Source organism: Giraffa tippelskirchi, chromosome 3 (assembly GCF_054371585.1).
Source record: "Giraffa tippelskirchi isolate mGirTip1 chromosome 3, T2T-mGirTip1v1.2.pri, whole genome shotgun sequence".
Taxonomy (NCBI): domain Eukaryota; kingdom Metazoa; phylum Chordata; class Mammalia; order Artiodactyla; family Giraffidae; genus Giraffa; species Giraffa tippelskirchi.
This window is the reverse complement of record NC_137277.1, coordinates 76,445,864-76,462,060: the sequence shown is the minus strand read 5'-3', so window position 1 is coordinate 76,462,060 and position 16,197 is coordinate 76,445,864. Positions and strand designations below refer to the sequence as shown.

At 36.5% G+C, this 16,197-nt stretch overlaps 1 protein-coding gene and 1 long non-coding RNA gene across 6 annotated transcripts in view; one reads left to right on the top strand and one right to left on the bottom strand.

Annotated features, from left to right (window-relative positions):
* LOC145542353 (uncharacterized) overlaps window positions 1-16,197 on the top strand; it is a 163,140-nt gene that overhangs the window by 77,819 nt on the left and 69,124 nt on the right. The window lies entirely within an intron of this gene.
* Window positions 1-16,197, bottom strand: part of PDE1A (phosphodiesterase 1A) — a 479,731-nt gene that overhangs the window by 459,786 nt on the left and 3,748 nt on the right. For all 5 annotated transcript variants that reach the window (XM_081580991.1, XM_081580995.1, XM_081580992.1 and 2 more), the window contains exon 4: window positions 3,013-3,107. The gene's annotated coding sequence lies outside the window, so the exon portion shown is untranslated. The remainder of the gene's footprint in view (window positions 1-3,012; window positions 3,108-16,197) is intronic.

Below are 16,197 nucleotides of genomic sequence, written 5' to 3'. Positions count from 1 at the left end.
TTATCATCTTCCCTCTATGCCTGTCTGTGTCTAGATTTCCTCATTTTATAAGGGTGCCAGTCATTTGGATTAGGACCCATCCTATTGTTTCATTTTAATTTAATCACTTCTTTAAAAACCCTATCTCCAAATACAGCCACATGCTGAGGGGTTTAGGACTTTAATATATGAATGTGGGAGGACATATTTCAGCTCATGACAAGGTCAAAGAAAAGATTTTACTACAACTTTAATGAAAATCTGCGCTCTCAACCAACTTACTCAGTGCATTTAGTGTCATTCTAACTATCAGGAATAATGTATAGTAAAGTTTTTAATAAAAGAGCATTACTAAAATCCAAGAGATCTTTAACAAAGGAGGAACTTCTTTTCAACAGCTTTTATAAACATTTTTTGCCTAACACCTGCTCAACAAAAGCTTTAGTCTTGTATAGCTTCATTGTTTATCTTTTTCTAGAGTAATTATTCACTGAACTTAGAGAATATTTAAGCTTTTCTTTTTTCCCATTGTTCCATGTAAATTGTATGCCTTGTAAAAATGATCTCCAACTGTAAAATTAAATGTGCTTTTTCTGTATCATGTCAATCTTATTCTCCCAGTCTAAAGTGTGTTATCCCATTTCTACTGCTTTCAGTTTTGGTTACTATATTAGATAATATCCAATAAAGTAATCACACAAGCAATCATAATTTCCTTCACAAATTGAGTTTTATGGCAATAAAAAATGATGAGAAAAAATTTAGTAACTTAAAACTGTACCCACTAGCTGGTTTTAATTATACCAAAGCAAATTTTAGTCCCTGGGGAAAATAACTTTTTTTCATAGGTGTTACACAAATTCAGTGAACAAGAACTCCCCCAGAAATACCTAGTAAAGGAAAAATAAAGGTTGTTGAAGTATTCTCATAGTTTTAATTATTAGAGAGTAGATTAGAGAGTAGAAAAGGACAGAATGGGAAAAAAACAAATGACTTCATGGAGATTCTCTCATCCCAAGGGGAGAGTCTACAGACTCAGTCAGCATTCAACAGCATTCTGTAGATTTGAAAAATGGGCAGCACCAGCTAAGCAAACATATTCTACAATTGAAGAGACTTTGTATAAGAATTCCATTATCTGTGAATACTGACAGCAATTTGTTTGTTTGTTTGTTTTTACCTAAAGTAGTGTTTGAATTATGCACCAAAGTGAACAATAGTTTTCTTATGTAATAGAATTTTAAGTGATCTAGTCTACCATTAAGAAAGGCAAATTACTTGCCTGCCCCCTTCACTCTAACTTGCAGCTCACATTTCAAGATTTCACATTATAGGCTGTCCTGGCCTTAAATGCAAAGGTGGAAAGGATCAAAATGTCCATTTAGATGGACTATTCCACAGAGTTGGAAATATAAAGCAAGAAATTGGACAGGAATCTTTAAAGTTATGTCAGTTGGCATGATGATGTGGGTATTCTCTCCAAAGAGACATAGAAACTGATCGATGTAATTTAACAAAAAGCTATTGAGTGCCTACTACATGTATGGAGATCTGGTTGTCTGTTTATCCAAAATATCTGGGTTTTTCTTTCTTAGTCTGCAGACTCCAAAGCAATATGATTATTCAGAGCCCATAGGTCTTTGGGAAACAAGTAATGCCAGCTCCCAAATATTCATTGTAATGTATAACAAATATAGCTCTAATTTTAGGCTTCGGTAAAGCCTTATTGTTAATGTCCAGGATGACCTCAACCTTCCCCTCAGCTTGACTAAACTTTAAATAAATTTCTTCCAAACTGCAGTCCCTTTTCTTAGAGCATTTACCTTACAAAACTTACAATCACAAATGCTTTCTCTGCTCTCTTTGAAATGTATACAGATCTCATTAGAAGCATCTTACTAGTTTTATGACCCAGTCTTTGGAAATGTCTTTCCCAAAGACTTGACAGTCATCATTTTGAATCACATGCATTAAGGAAGATAGTGCCCCTATCTCTCAGAGTTTGTGCAAGGATTAGAGCCTATTTTCAGTGGATACCTTGCTACAAGACTTCCTTCTGTTGTGAAGATGTGAGAAAGTTTACTTTTTCTTTGGGTTAGGACAATTGGGAGGTACAGATGGTTTATGATTCTCCTCATCCTAACTCTTAAAAACTCTACAGCTATTTCAGTGAAATTGAGTTCAGTCTCTTTCATCAGTTGCAGTAGTCTTGAGGAAAAGCCTTCCCTACTGTTACTCTTTGTCCAGTGCAATTTTTCTATGAGATTGATGACATCAAAAGCTATTGATATATTCCTGCTATTCTGTGTTCCCAATCAGTGATGACACTTTGTCTTCATCATGTGATGTCTCATGGCAGAAACTTTAAGGTCATCCATTAAGTTTTCCACAGAACTGCTGTATGAGATAACACACTGGAGTGATGAAATTTTTTGCACAGAAAACGTCAAAATTATTCAAAGTTAACAATGTAATTGAGTCAAGATTTTAATTAAGAGATTCTAGAATATTATAAAATCCTTTAACCTCTGATTGCCAGACTAGAAAACAAAATTTCTGTGTGATCTGACTTGGAAATATGACCAATGCTACTTCCTCATTTAGTTGGAAAGACAACTCTGGAGTACTTGCAAGGAGCCACAAGGAGTTGTAGAGAGAGAACACAGCAGTGTTGGGGTTAGAGAGACCTTATTTTGAAATGTAACTCTACCACTGATTATATGTGTGACTTCGAGCAAATTATTTCCTTGTCTTTACGAAACAAGATACACCTACTCCCTTGGCCAGGGAGTTGTGTGGGTTGTATGTGAGGAAATGTGTGTGAGGAAAATGGTGGCCTTTAGTACCATCTCAGTCCACTAGAGTGTTAGATGGCTGTGCAGAGCTGCAATGTTTACCAAGGGAATTGACAAGATGTGCTAAGGCAAAGACAGTCTCCTCTAGGGGAAACTCTGCTCTCACCACCTCCCCTCCTTCTTAAAGTGATGGGAGCCTCTTACCAGGGTCATGTCAGCATTTTCAGTTGTGACTTACCTCTTAGCAGGACGTCTAGATGGAGCACCTGCCTGGATCCATGAGGTAACTGGCTCTCCTTTTCCTTAACTCAGGAGAACAGTGCTTTGGACTTTCTAGAGCATAAGAAAAGAACCAAGCCCAATCATTAACTATGCAGACAGAATACATTCAATCCACCATGAAAAGCAATATGAGAAAAACTGCATTTTTCAGCTGATTCTACTCCCTCCCCTCCATAAAAACCACAAAACAAAATCAAATAAAAAGCCTGATATAAACAAATAGGAAGGTTTTTCAATTCCCTGATTTTTAAAAAGCTATATTGATTATAAAACCTTTAAGCCAAAATAGAGGAACACATCAATCTTTTAAATACTTTAGAGAGATAAGAGATGGATGATGAATGTGGGGTGGTAGAAATTACATTTCAGCCCTAATTCTCATATGCATGCCTGCGAGCAAAGTTGCTTCAATCATGTCCAACTGTACTGTAGCCCTCCAAGCTCCTCTATGCATGGAATTCTCCAGGCAAGAATACTGGAGTGGGTTGCCATGCCCTTCTTCAGGGGATCTTCCTGACCCAGGGATCAAACGGGCATCTCTTACATCTCCTGCATTGGCAGTCAAGTTCTTTACCATTAGTGTTACCTGGGAAGCCCAATTCTCATATAAATTCTATTTATTCTTTAATGTCTGGTGAGAATAACTTGGAAAGTATTGATATCTTTCAGGAAATCTCATCAAACTATAGATCCTAATGAAAACCAGATTCATGATAACAGCATGGTTCCTAGGACATCTCATTTAAAAATTAATGGAATATTATTTTTATGAAATGTATTTTGGGTTCCCACTTTGGCTAATTTTTATTCTTTCATGTTCTTTTTTTCTGTGTTCTTAATCTTAAATATTTTCTATAAAATTTTCTCTTGAAAGTGTACAGAAAATGGTCATATTTATAAGTCAAGTCACAGATTTGATTTAGAAACCATCTAGATTTGGGCATTTTTTATTTCTTCAGTTAACAGATAGTATACAATTTTCTTTAAGTCATCTTCAATACATTTTCTTAATCTTACATCTTTTGATTTCCACCCACATGACTTTGCTCTTTTTGTGATAAAACAGGTAATAACACAAGGTTAACAAAGAGGGCAACAACTGTGCTAGTTATTTAGAGAAGCAAAATATTTTTCATCTTCGTACATTTGTTGGAAGCAGAAGTAATTTTCCCTTTGTTTCCATAGATACGGTAAGTCTGATTATTAATCAGAATGATAGGCCATAAATTACAAAGCCAGTTAAATATCATCTGTCCTTATTTAATATTCCAAACATTTTCTTGTTTACAAATTGGTTCCATTTTTATTATACTGAATATGATTTTAAAAGACTATTTTATTTAACATTAGATGCATTTCAACTGTATATACAGAAAAAATAGTCTTAATATGTTTAACTTTAGACAAAACATGATCAAAGAAAAATGTAATATAGACTGTAAAACATAATAAATCCCTGTTTTCTAAGAAGACAGACCAGAAAGACAACGTTTTCTCTATTCTTATATAGGAAACACTTGAGGTTCTATTGAGAGGGTAACAGGCAGGAAGGCCAAAAGGAGGAAATAGGTTGCAAGTGTCAGACATTTTTTATCTCTCCCTTAAATGGCAGGAGGAAATAGGCTGCAAGAGTCTCTTAAAAATCTGTGTTGCCATGACGACACCGGGTTCCACCTGAACTTAACTTTTTTCAAACCTTGGGCTGATAATAGCTCAACAAACCAGTATTCATATCAATTGTTTTATGGCTAGGGGATAGCACGGGGGCCACTTTCCATCCCCATTATGATGTCTATGTCAGAAGCTTCCTCTGTCCCTTTTCATACTTTACTAAAACTCTGCTACACAAAAGCTCTTGAGTGATCAAGCCTGGTCCCTGGTCCCGAAGCTAAATCTTCTTTGGAGATCATGAATCTGACACCGTTCACCATAAGCTATCACTATCTCCTTCAATTTTTTCCTACAAATTATGGGGAATTCATTTTCAGTTTTCCTCCTCCTCAGTATACAGTCTGAAATATTCAAAAAGAATATTTTTTTAAACTTCAGAATTGAGTGACCAATATTTAATGGACAGTAGGGAGAAATTAAGGCAAAACAAAAAAGCAGTAACTAGAAGGGATAAGAAAAGAATAACAAATATATTAGAGAGCACATCTAAGCGTGAAACTTTTGAACTTTGCTACTCAATCCACAACACCTAGTACCACTATCACAGGAAGATTGGTTCCTGTTGCTCTCTATGACCTTGGTTTTGAACAATTCTCCTTGTATCTCAATTTGAATAGCTTACAAACATGCCAATTATTTACTTTGCTACCCACTTTTTTCTATTACTTACTCCTGAATAAACTTTTGTATTATCTGTTACAATAAACATGGTATTATTCACTCCAGAGTTCCTCAGTCTTGACACTACTGACATTTTAGATCAGATAATGGTTAATTATGGGAGGCTGACCTGTGCATTGTAGGATTTCTAGCAGCATACCTGGCCTCTACCCACTAAATGATATAGTACCACCTCCCTCAAATCTTAATTAAAATGTTTCTGAAATTGCCAAATGTTCCCTGGCAAGAAAGATCAAGCACCACAGTTGAAAACTACTGGTTTATATTAACATTTGTTTATTTATGCATCAATTTACTCAGTAAATGTCTATCAGATGCATGCTGTGTATCAAGCACTGGAATACAAAAGTAAGAAAGATAAAGTGTTTATCCTTTCCTACCCTGAAGTCTAGTTATAGACGTGGACAAGAAAACTGTCAATTACAATTTAGTATGTAAAATATTATCACAGAGGTGCTAGAGTATAACGAAAGGACACCTAACCCAGTTTGGGGTATCAAGGCTTTCACAAAGGAAGAGGCACTTAATCAGACATCAAAAAGATGAGTGGGAATCAGCACAGTGAAAAATTAAAGAGGGACAAAGTGTTGTAAACAAAGAGGACAATAGCAAAAACCTGTAGGTGAGAAAGCAGCTCAGCATTACTGGGGCACTGAAAACTACAAGCAAAGACCAGATTACATGAGGTTTTGTTATTGTTGTTGTTCAGTCATGTCCAACTCTTTGAGACCCTGTGAACTGCAGCACGCAGGCTTCCCTGTCCTTTACTATCTCCTGGAGTTTGCTCAAATTCATGTCCATTGAGTCAGTGATGCTATTCAATCATCTCATCCACTGTTGCCCCCTCTTCTTCATGCCCCCAATTTTTCCCAGCATCAGGGTCTTTTGCAATGAGTCGGCTCTTCACATCAGGTGACCAAAGTGTTGGAGCTTCAGCTTCAGCATCAGGTCTTCCAATAAATATTCAGGGCTGATTTCCTTTAGGATTGACTGGTTTGATCTTGCAGTCCAAGGGAATCTCAAAAGTCTTCTCAAGCACCACAATTTGAAAGCATCGATTCTTCAGCACTCAACCTTCTTTATGGTCCAACTGTCACATCCATACATGACTGTTGGAAAAACTTTGACTATATGGACCTTTGTTGGCAAAGTGATGCCTCTGCTTTTTAATGTACTCTCTAGGTTTGCCATAGCCTTTCTTCCAAGGAGAAAGCATCTTTTAATTTTGTGGCTGCAATCACTGTCCACAGTGATTTTGGAACCCAAGAAAATAAAATCTGCCACTTTTTCTGACAGTTTCTGGCAGTTTGATCTCTGGTTCCTCTGCCTTTTCTAAATCTAACTTGAATATCTGGAAGTTCTCAGTTCATGTGCTACTGAAGCCTCGCTTGAATGATTTTGAGCATTTTACCATGCTAACATTGAGAAATGAGCACAATTGTATGGTAGTTTGAGGTCTTATGTTTCATATTAAAGAGTTTTGACTTTATTCTAGGGTTAGTGGTGAGTTACGGTCTTGCCCTTTAAGACTATGACTCTGGACAAAGGAGCTGTGACTTTTGTAACTTCAGATAACTGTTCTTCTGCTGTAAGTCAGTCCTTCAATGTGTCTATGCCAGCCCAAAATGTCTCCAGTTTCTCACCCTTTAACCAGGTACCGACAGAAGCCATCAATGTTCCAGGTCTACCCATCATAGAATGAAAATTATCTCTGTAATTAAAACTCAAACTATCCTATATATTTTTCACTGTTACATAAGTAACTCTAAAGATATTTTATGTGGTTATAATCAAATCAAGTTTTTGTATACTAATTCAGGTAATGCTCCAAGAAGTTCTTTAAGAAAATAAGACAAGTAGATCATTAATTTGCCACTATAGATGAAACCAAGATGGAAGCAAATCAAAAGCAAGTTTGGAAAAAGCCTACTGACTTCCCCTCTCCAAGAATTGATGTTGTATCTTGCTATATTTGTCTAAAATTCAGTTGGGCAGTTCTGAATCATAAGAACATAATTTTTAAAAAACTAAGTGTCTAATACATCCATTATGTAAGCATTGGATTTAGTTCTTTGTGTGAATTAAAAACATTAAATATGCAGGTGATGTTTATTCAATATACCACACAACTAAAGAAGACATTTAGTATGAGAGAGAAAACAACTTGATATGACTTTGAGTAATATATGAGTCACTAACAAGAAAGTCAGATGAATGCTCAACATATTGGGAGAAGGTTTTGGCCAAGGGGTTACTGTGTCTTAGCAGAATGTGTTTTTGATGGAATCAGTTTGGAATTTGAAGAATGAAGAACTGGTAGCACTGCTTTGCTATTAACTATCCTTACTCAAAGCAAAGCTTTGTAGAATGTCTATTTGAAAGTAAATAAATTTGAAATCATTTCTGCCTTATCATCTGTTCATTATAGCATGAAACAAGGGAAAAGAACTCTGGGGGAAACAGAGCAAAGATGAACTTTTCCCTCCAGCTCTATTAAGAGTCATCTTTACATCTGAAGAAGTGGGCCAGGGGCCCTTATCTTTGACCTTTAGCACATTTCAAAGCAATTCTTGTCTGCTGAATTTTCTGTTAGGTAAAAAAATTCCTGAAGTATTAAATTTCCATGAATTCTTTCTCTTATTCTAAATGTTTAGAAGACCTTTTAAGTACTAGAAACTTAATCTTCCCCTGAAGCTCTTAACTTCTGTCAAATTTTCTCTTCAGAAATAAATTTAAATATCACTGCAAGATTCTTAAAAATGAACACCTATGTGACAATTTTGTATATATTGTCTAGATTTTAGAAGGTGTCTCAACCTAAGTGGTCATATTTGAATGTCTAATTAAGATTATAAATCTACCAGAGGAGGATTGAGGTTTAATTCTTTGCTCCTAATATTATTTAAATTTTCAGTGGCACTCAATAAAAGTAATAATTTAAAAGAGTAAATTTTTATGATCTTTGGTCACAATTATTATAATTTTTTAATTTAACAAGACTAGATATGATTCTGAAACAGAGGGGAAAAAGGATATGAAAGAAAGGAAGGAAGAAAGAGGGAGGGAGGAAGACAGGGAAGAAGAGAGAGAGGGAGACAGAAGACTAAAGTAAAGAAAAGAGGATGGGTGGGAAGGAGGAAAGAAGGAAGGGAAAATCAGTCAATGCTGTAATTCATCGATGGTACATGTGACAGTCTTCACTGAGATTTTAAATCAATAACTAATTCATGAGTACACAGATTCCTGGCCAAAAGGACAAAATTCAATCTGAATGAATGATATCATTAAAGAAAGAATGTGTCCATCATAAATTGGTGGAGGACATGGAAAAGTAGAAGTGTTCTCTCGTGAAATTATCAAAACTGAAAATTCAAGGAGTAAAAACAAGGAGTGCCCAGACAAACTTTATTCAAGAGAGGAAGCATCTTAGCCAATTACACTTAGAATACTACATTCTTATGAAAAATGTTCTCCCTTTCAGAGAGATCACACTAAAGAAATTTGTGTCTGAATCTCAGTGCCCTGATTCTGATACCAAATAGATGTGCCTGAAGGTCAAGAACACCCTGATTATGCCAACACTCATAAATATTGGTATATTAACGTGTATTCTGGTCATCAGCCTCATGAGTCTGGTTGCTGGGAGTTCATCACATCAGTGATTAGCACATCCACTCTCAGAGTGACCTCAGAAGATTTATGATTACACGCTTAGCAAGATAATAACACCTAATAATCAGCCAGCCGTTCTCAAGTGGACACCTTGACCATGATATTGACTATTTGTTCTTTCCATCCAAACATATATTAGCAAGCAGGCACAAAAAGAGTGATGTCTCAGTTCTCTGATCTGTTATGAACTCCAAGTAGCATCTTGCACAAAAGATTTACTTGAGGGAATTGTAGCAGTATTCTGGCAGCCAATGTCAGCTAAACTTCTAATTAAAAGCAGAAGACAAAATCCTCAATTAATAGTCATGCATAGAGACAAATAAATCCCTAGACCTAGGGCACCATCCTGCAGAGTCCTGGCGAGGGTTCCCAAACCTTAACACTACCAGTATTTTGGGCTGGATAATTCTTTGTTGTGAAAAATTTGGCTTAAAACTCAACATTCAGAAAACTAAGATCATGGCATCCAATCCCATCAGTTCATGGCAAATAGATGGGGAAACAATGGAAAGAATGAGAGACTTTATTTTGGGGGGGGCTCCAAAATCACTGCAGATGGTGATTGCAGCCATGAAATTAAAAGATGCTTGTTCCTTGGAAGAAAAGCTATGACCAACCTAGACAGCATATTAAAAAGCAGAGACATTACTTTGCCAACAAAGGTCCGTCTAGTCAAAGCTATGGTTTTTCCAGTAGTCATGTATGGATGTGAGAGTTGGACCATAAAGAAAGCTGAGCACTGAAGAATTTATGCTTTTGAACTGTGGTGTTGGAGAAGACCCTTGAGAGTCCCTTGGACAGCAAGGAGATCCAACCAGTCCATCCTAAAGGAAATCAGTCCTGAATATTCATTGGAAGGACTGATGCTGAAGCTGAAACTCCAATACTTTGGCCTCCTGATGAGAAGAACTGACTCATTTGAAAAGACCCTGATGCTGGGAAAGATTGAAGGCAAGAGGAGAAGGGGACATCAAAGGATGAGATGGTTGGATGGCATCACCAACTAGATGGATATGAGTTTGAGTAAGCTCCAGGAGTTGGTGATAGACAAGGAAGGCTGGTGTGCTGCAGTCTATGGAGTCACAAAGAGTGGGACACGGCTGAGTGACTGAACTGAACTGAATTCTTTGTTGGGAGGATGTTGGTGGGGCGGAGGTTGTGTACATTACAGCATTGTAAGTAACGTCCCTGGCATCTACCCACAAGATGTCAGTAGCAGCCCCTCCTTCCAATTGAGACAACCAAAACTATAAACATCACCAAACTGAAAAATTACCCCCTAGTCAAGAACCCCGAGTCTAGGCTGCTTGTATCACAGGTCACCTTGGCTCTTTTAATGTGTCTCTTTTTATGTATGTCTTTGCAGCAGTTCTAACCAACCCATATAACTTGAACAATCATTTCACCAATGAAAAATCATTTCAACCTCCCACATGCTGTAATTAGGACACCTACTGGTATTGATCTAGATGCAGAAAGTGAAAGTGCTAGTAGCAGGTGCCTCTGGAGAGCCTCTCCTGATTAGATTCTTTCAGATGCTAACTAACTGCATGTTGAGAGAGTATGCCTGATTAGAGTATTTCAAATGCTAACTAACCATCCTTCTGGTTTCAAATAAAATTAACAATTGTCTAATTTAGACTCCAGGTTGGCAGGACCTGCAGGTACTTCATGGAGACAGACACTGGGAAAATTAAAGGCTGAACCTCTCAGGGCAAAAGTAATAAACCTGATAGCGATAATGCAAACTCATTGCACAGTAAAAGCGCACATACTCTGTTTCTATTAGGAGAACATTTGAGATGCAGAATATTTTGCATCTTCTTCCCCTGAGTCCTGCCCAATTAAACTGATTTTTCTGGTGCACAAACACATTTATTATAGCAGGTTTTCAGTTCAAGTAGTTATGAGGAAAAATTTTTGCAAATATGTAAAGTAAATATTTGGACAATGAGATTTGAATAATGAAGAACATTTGCATATGGGCTCTCTTTAACCTGAGGACTGATCCATATCTTCCCATCACTACCCTAGATGAAAATTGAGAGATGGTTCTAGATTATTCTGATTTCAATTTTAGTTATGCCAGACCTGTGTAAAATAATGATTATGCTGATAAAAACTGGCTAATCCCCAACCATGATTAGATATGTTGCGGCTACTTTCTTGTGCATAAAACACAAGCAAAAATAGGACAGGCCAAATCAAGTGAATCCAGTTAAATAATCACAGCCCCATGGAGATGTTTTAGATAAATTATACCCCTGGGCAGAGTGGCAGAGATTTTATGACTGACATGCTGAGAAAAAGCAAGAGGGAATCAGGAAGTAAAACAGGGAGGGAATAGAGTACAATTGATAGATTTATCAAGACAGACATCTCTTCCACACATACTGTTCTCCATCCCTGGACAGTGTACTGAGACCTTCTAATCTACCCACCAAAGAACTATAAGTGTAAAAGATCTAGATGACCCAGAGGCCTCATTCATGAAGGTGTGCTAGTGTGTGAATAACCAACCCAGAAACAGATGCAGTTGAAATCTTAGGAGAAACTGGAACAAATTCTACCCAACAGCTAAGCTTATCTACACAAAACACCATTCATATATACTAACTGCTTAGGATATGAGGAGAGTTATATGCCCCCAGGGAAAAGACTATAGTATTATTTCTTCCAAGGAAAAATTATTTGGTGAGAGTAGACATCTGTGCAGGAACTACAAAGAATCTGCTCAGAGGAGATTGTAGCAAGGGAGCTAGAGGTGTGGTACCTATGACATGTGGAATAGGGCAATCCCTCCCATATACTCCTAATACCATTTTTGTTGGCTTGCATGGGAGAAAGAACCTCTTGTCCATGATTAGAAATCGCACTTCCCTATAAACTGGTGATGAGGAGAAGAGGGAATGTTACTCCTCATCTTATATTTTCCTGAGGTCTCTCAATTCCCTCATTACTCAACTCCCTCTAAAAGAAAAGAAATGAACCAATGCATCTGGGAAAAGAAATGAGTTTGTTTGACTTAGCATGTTTTGGGTTTCACTTTTGGATCCTCCTGCCAACACAGAAGGAAGGAACACTCTAAGCTGTTCTCCACCCAATGGGAAAACCATAGTGCTATGTTGCCATTGTCTAAATATGTCACCTCTGGGTGATAAAGTCAGGAGTGATGTGCTAGGAAACACATTTTGCAAGTACAGACTCCAGTTTTCACCTGCTCTGAAGACAAGGGCATCCCCCATCTCACTTGACACCTAGAAAGTAGGGACCTCAGTCCTACAACTGCATGGAACTGAATTCTGCCTACAACACAAATAGCCCGGGAGCAGATTCTCCCCTAGAACCTACAGGAGGGATCACAGACCAGCTGGCACTTTGATTCCAGCCTTGTGGGACTAGAAGCAAAGGAAACATTCAAGCCACTTCATGCCCAAACTTTTGATCAACAGACTGTAAGATAATAAATTTGGATTGTTTTAAGCTTCTAAATTTGTGATAATGTATTACAGCAACAATACAAAATATTATAATATTCCTTGAAGATTGGTATAAACATACAAGGTAAACAGACAATTTGGTGATTTGACAAGGAACATCAGGGAAAAACACTCAAAGACTTAATGATTTAATGTAGAAATATTTTATGTATAAATACAGATATTTCCTGTGCTTTGAGGAAACTCTCTAAGATTTTGTGGATTTGAGTCGTGGAGAAGCACAGATAAAGCAAGACATAACTAAAAGGCAGCCAAACAGCACTTCCATTTCTAGTCAAGAAGGCGTTCCAGGTATAGAACTTACCCTCCTGCCTCAAACATCCAGTAAACAGACAAAATATCTGAAGTAATTGATTTCAAGATACCTAACAAATTTGCCACATTTAGACTTTTACATACTTCTATTTAATCACATACAAGTTTGATCATTCAAATAAGGCGTATGCAATTGTTAGTTTCCATGCAATGTTCAATTAGGAAATTGTTCTTCCATCAAAATTTCATTACTATATGTCTTGGTGGTGGTCATTTGGGTCAGTATACTCAGGTTCATTATACGCTGTTTCAAAAATATAGTTTCAGATACATATGCTATAAATTCAGGAGATTTTTCTTAAATTTCATATTATGATATTTATTTTATTTCATTGCTTTAGTTTTTCTTCTTAAATGACTTTCATTATCCTTATATTAGTTTGTCTGTTTGTTTTCAGTATCTATAATTTATTCTCAAATCCTTATTTTTTTCTTTTTGATTTAAAATTTTATTCTCTTCTTTGTTTCATATTTCTCTTAAAGCTTTTTTGTTGTACTTATTCACTCTTGTATTTCTTTATATTTTCTAAATCTCACATTCCATAACTTACTTTCTTAAAGTTTCTAATTCTAACTATATTATTTTCATAATTTGCATCATTTATCAACTCATTTTGACATAGTATAATGGATTTTACCACTTTACCTGCTTTAGGAACATGTCTTTTTAACAGAGTTGTGTTATCTATAAAAATGTTATTCTCATTTTTATTCTCTTTTATTCTTATAACAATTTTTTTAGATTTGACATCAACAGTTTCTGGGGGTTTTATGTAAAATTGGTTTTCATTAATTTTTAGGACATTAAATTCAAATATTTTTTTTAACTTCAGAGCTCCCTGTTCTGGGGAGTGGTTTTTAGAAAGGTAAGTAATAAGACAACTTGCTGAGATTTCCCATGTCTTATCTCCTTCCCCAGTTTTACCTAAACATTTTTGTTTGGTCCTCTACTTGTCGCTCTACTGGCATTTTTTATTTATTCCAAACAATTTCTCACTGGGGTGGGATCCTGTCTTGAAAAGAAATCATAACTGGTCATTTAAAAGTAGACAGACTCTAGATTTTGTGCCCTTTAAAAATAATTTCTTTTCAGACTACATTCATGGAGATATTTGGTACAAAGTATACTTAAAATGCAAACTTATAGACTCTCAGATTTTTTTATTCTAAAAAGAGAACTTTACTAGATATTGTACTTACACATATGAATTACGTTTTCAGATTTTAAAATGGTATTCTTCTTGAATAAAAAGACTACGGCTACTTTGTGCGTGTGTGTGTGTGTGTGTGTGTGTGTGTGTGTGTTTGTGTGTTACTCTCTCTGTCATTCCAACTCTTTGTGATCCCATGGATCACAGTAGCAGCCAGGCTCTTCTGTCCATGGAATTCTCCAGGCAAGAATACTGAAGTGAATTGCCATTCCCTTCTCCAAGGGATCTTTCTGACCCAGGGGTCGAACCCAGGTCTCCTGCATTGCAGTCAGATTCTTTACCGACTGAGCCACCAGGGACTCACTTTAAGTAAGCTTTAAATAGCCAAACAAAAATACACTCACACAGTATTCTTTAACAATAATAATAATGCTGATGCTTGAAATTCTAAGAGACTAAAAATGTAATTCAAAAAAATACACAAATTTTAGTAGCCAAATAAAGTAATCAAGAACAATATCTACAAGTATTATTATAAACAAATAAGATGTTATTTACCCAGAAGTGTCAAAATCATTACTGTACTGTGGTCTCAGCCCAAAACAATTATAAACAGGCTTACTCTGTTTGATTTCCCTACCACCTGCTGGTGGAATTTGGGATTCAAACTGGGGATTAAACTGAGCAACTGTGCACTTGAATCCAATTATGGCTAAGTTTTCTTTCATTATGAAAGAAGCAGAGAACAGATAGTATTTGCCTCAGAAGTATGGGCAGAAGAGCAGTACAGATGGACCAGAAAAATGGGAGAGATTGACGGAGATCAAATGGAATCCCCATTGCTGCACTGTTGTACCAATTAAATACTCAGGGAATCTGGACTCCAAGCATAATGTGGTTCCATTTAACAAGGACAGAATAATCTCTCCTGATGAGTCATGCTCGTGGGAGAGAATCCGTGTTGGGTTTGAAAACTCCTCTGGAGTTTCTGCCAAGCAGCGTCCTATACTAAAAAGATATATAATTATATAGATCACTAGTTCATTTCTACAAACCATTTACATGTTATAGTGAATGGAACTTTCTACTTACCTGTTTGTATCCAACACTGAGAATGTGCCCTTTAGGACAGGGACTGTGTCATCTTCATCCTTTTATATGTATAGTCTAATGCAATACCTGGAATATATTACATACTCAATAAAGGGTATTTTTTCAACCTTGAATGAATAGGAAGATTTTTACTCAAAAATGCTATTGGCATCTATAAATTTGAGTATGCCCTTGAGTGATTTTGGGCCATTTGTGAAACTTCAAATGAACCTGCCTTGAAAAACTATTTATGTCATGATTTTTTATCCAAAAGTATCTTTTACCTGTCCCCTTTGTTGTTTATTTTTATCTGTTTATTAATAATTATATTACCAAACGGTTTTTCAGTGACTGCAGCCATGAAATAAAAAGATGCTTGCTCCTTGGAAGGAAAGCTATGAGAAACCTAGACAGCATATTAAAAAGCAGAGACATCACTTTGCCAACAAAAGTCCATATGGTCAAATTTATGATTTTTCCAGTAGTCATGTACAGATGTGAGAGTTGGACCATAAATAAGGTTGAGCACCAAAGAATTGATGCTGAATCTGAAGCTCCAATACTTTGGCCACCTGATGAGAAGAGCCAACTCATTGGAAAATACCCTGATGCTGGGAAAGACTGAAGGCAGGAGGAGAAGGGGATGACAGAGAATGAGATGGTTGGATGGCATGACCGATTCAGTGGACATGAATTTGAGCAAACTCTGGGAGATAGTGAAGGACAAGGAGGCCTGAAGTCGTGCAGTCCATGGAATCACGAGTCAGACATGACCGAGTGACTGAACAACAACAAACAAGGGTTTTTAAATCTGTAAATATAGAGTAACCATGAAGAAGGAAATGGCACCCCACTCCAGTATTCTTGCCTGGGAAATCCCATGGATAGAGGAGCCTGGCAAGCTACAGTCCATGAGGTCCCAAAGAGTCAGACACAACTTAGTGACTAAACAACAAAACACCAATAGTATAACCAAAGATTCTTTTCAGTTTACAATTAAAATATCTGTGAAAATAATCATGTGAGGTTATTCCTTCAAAGGTAATGCTATGATTTATG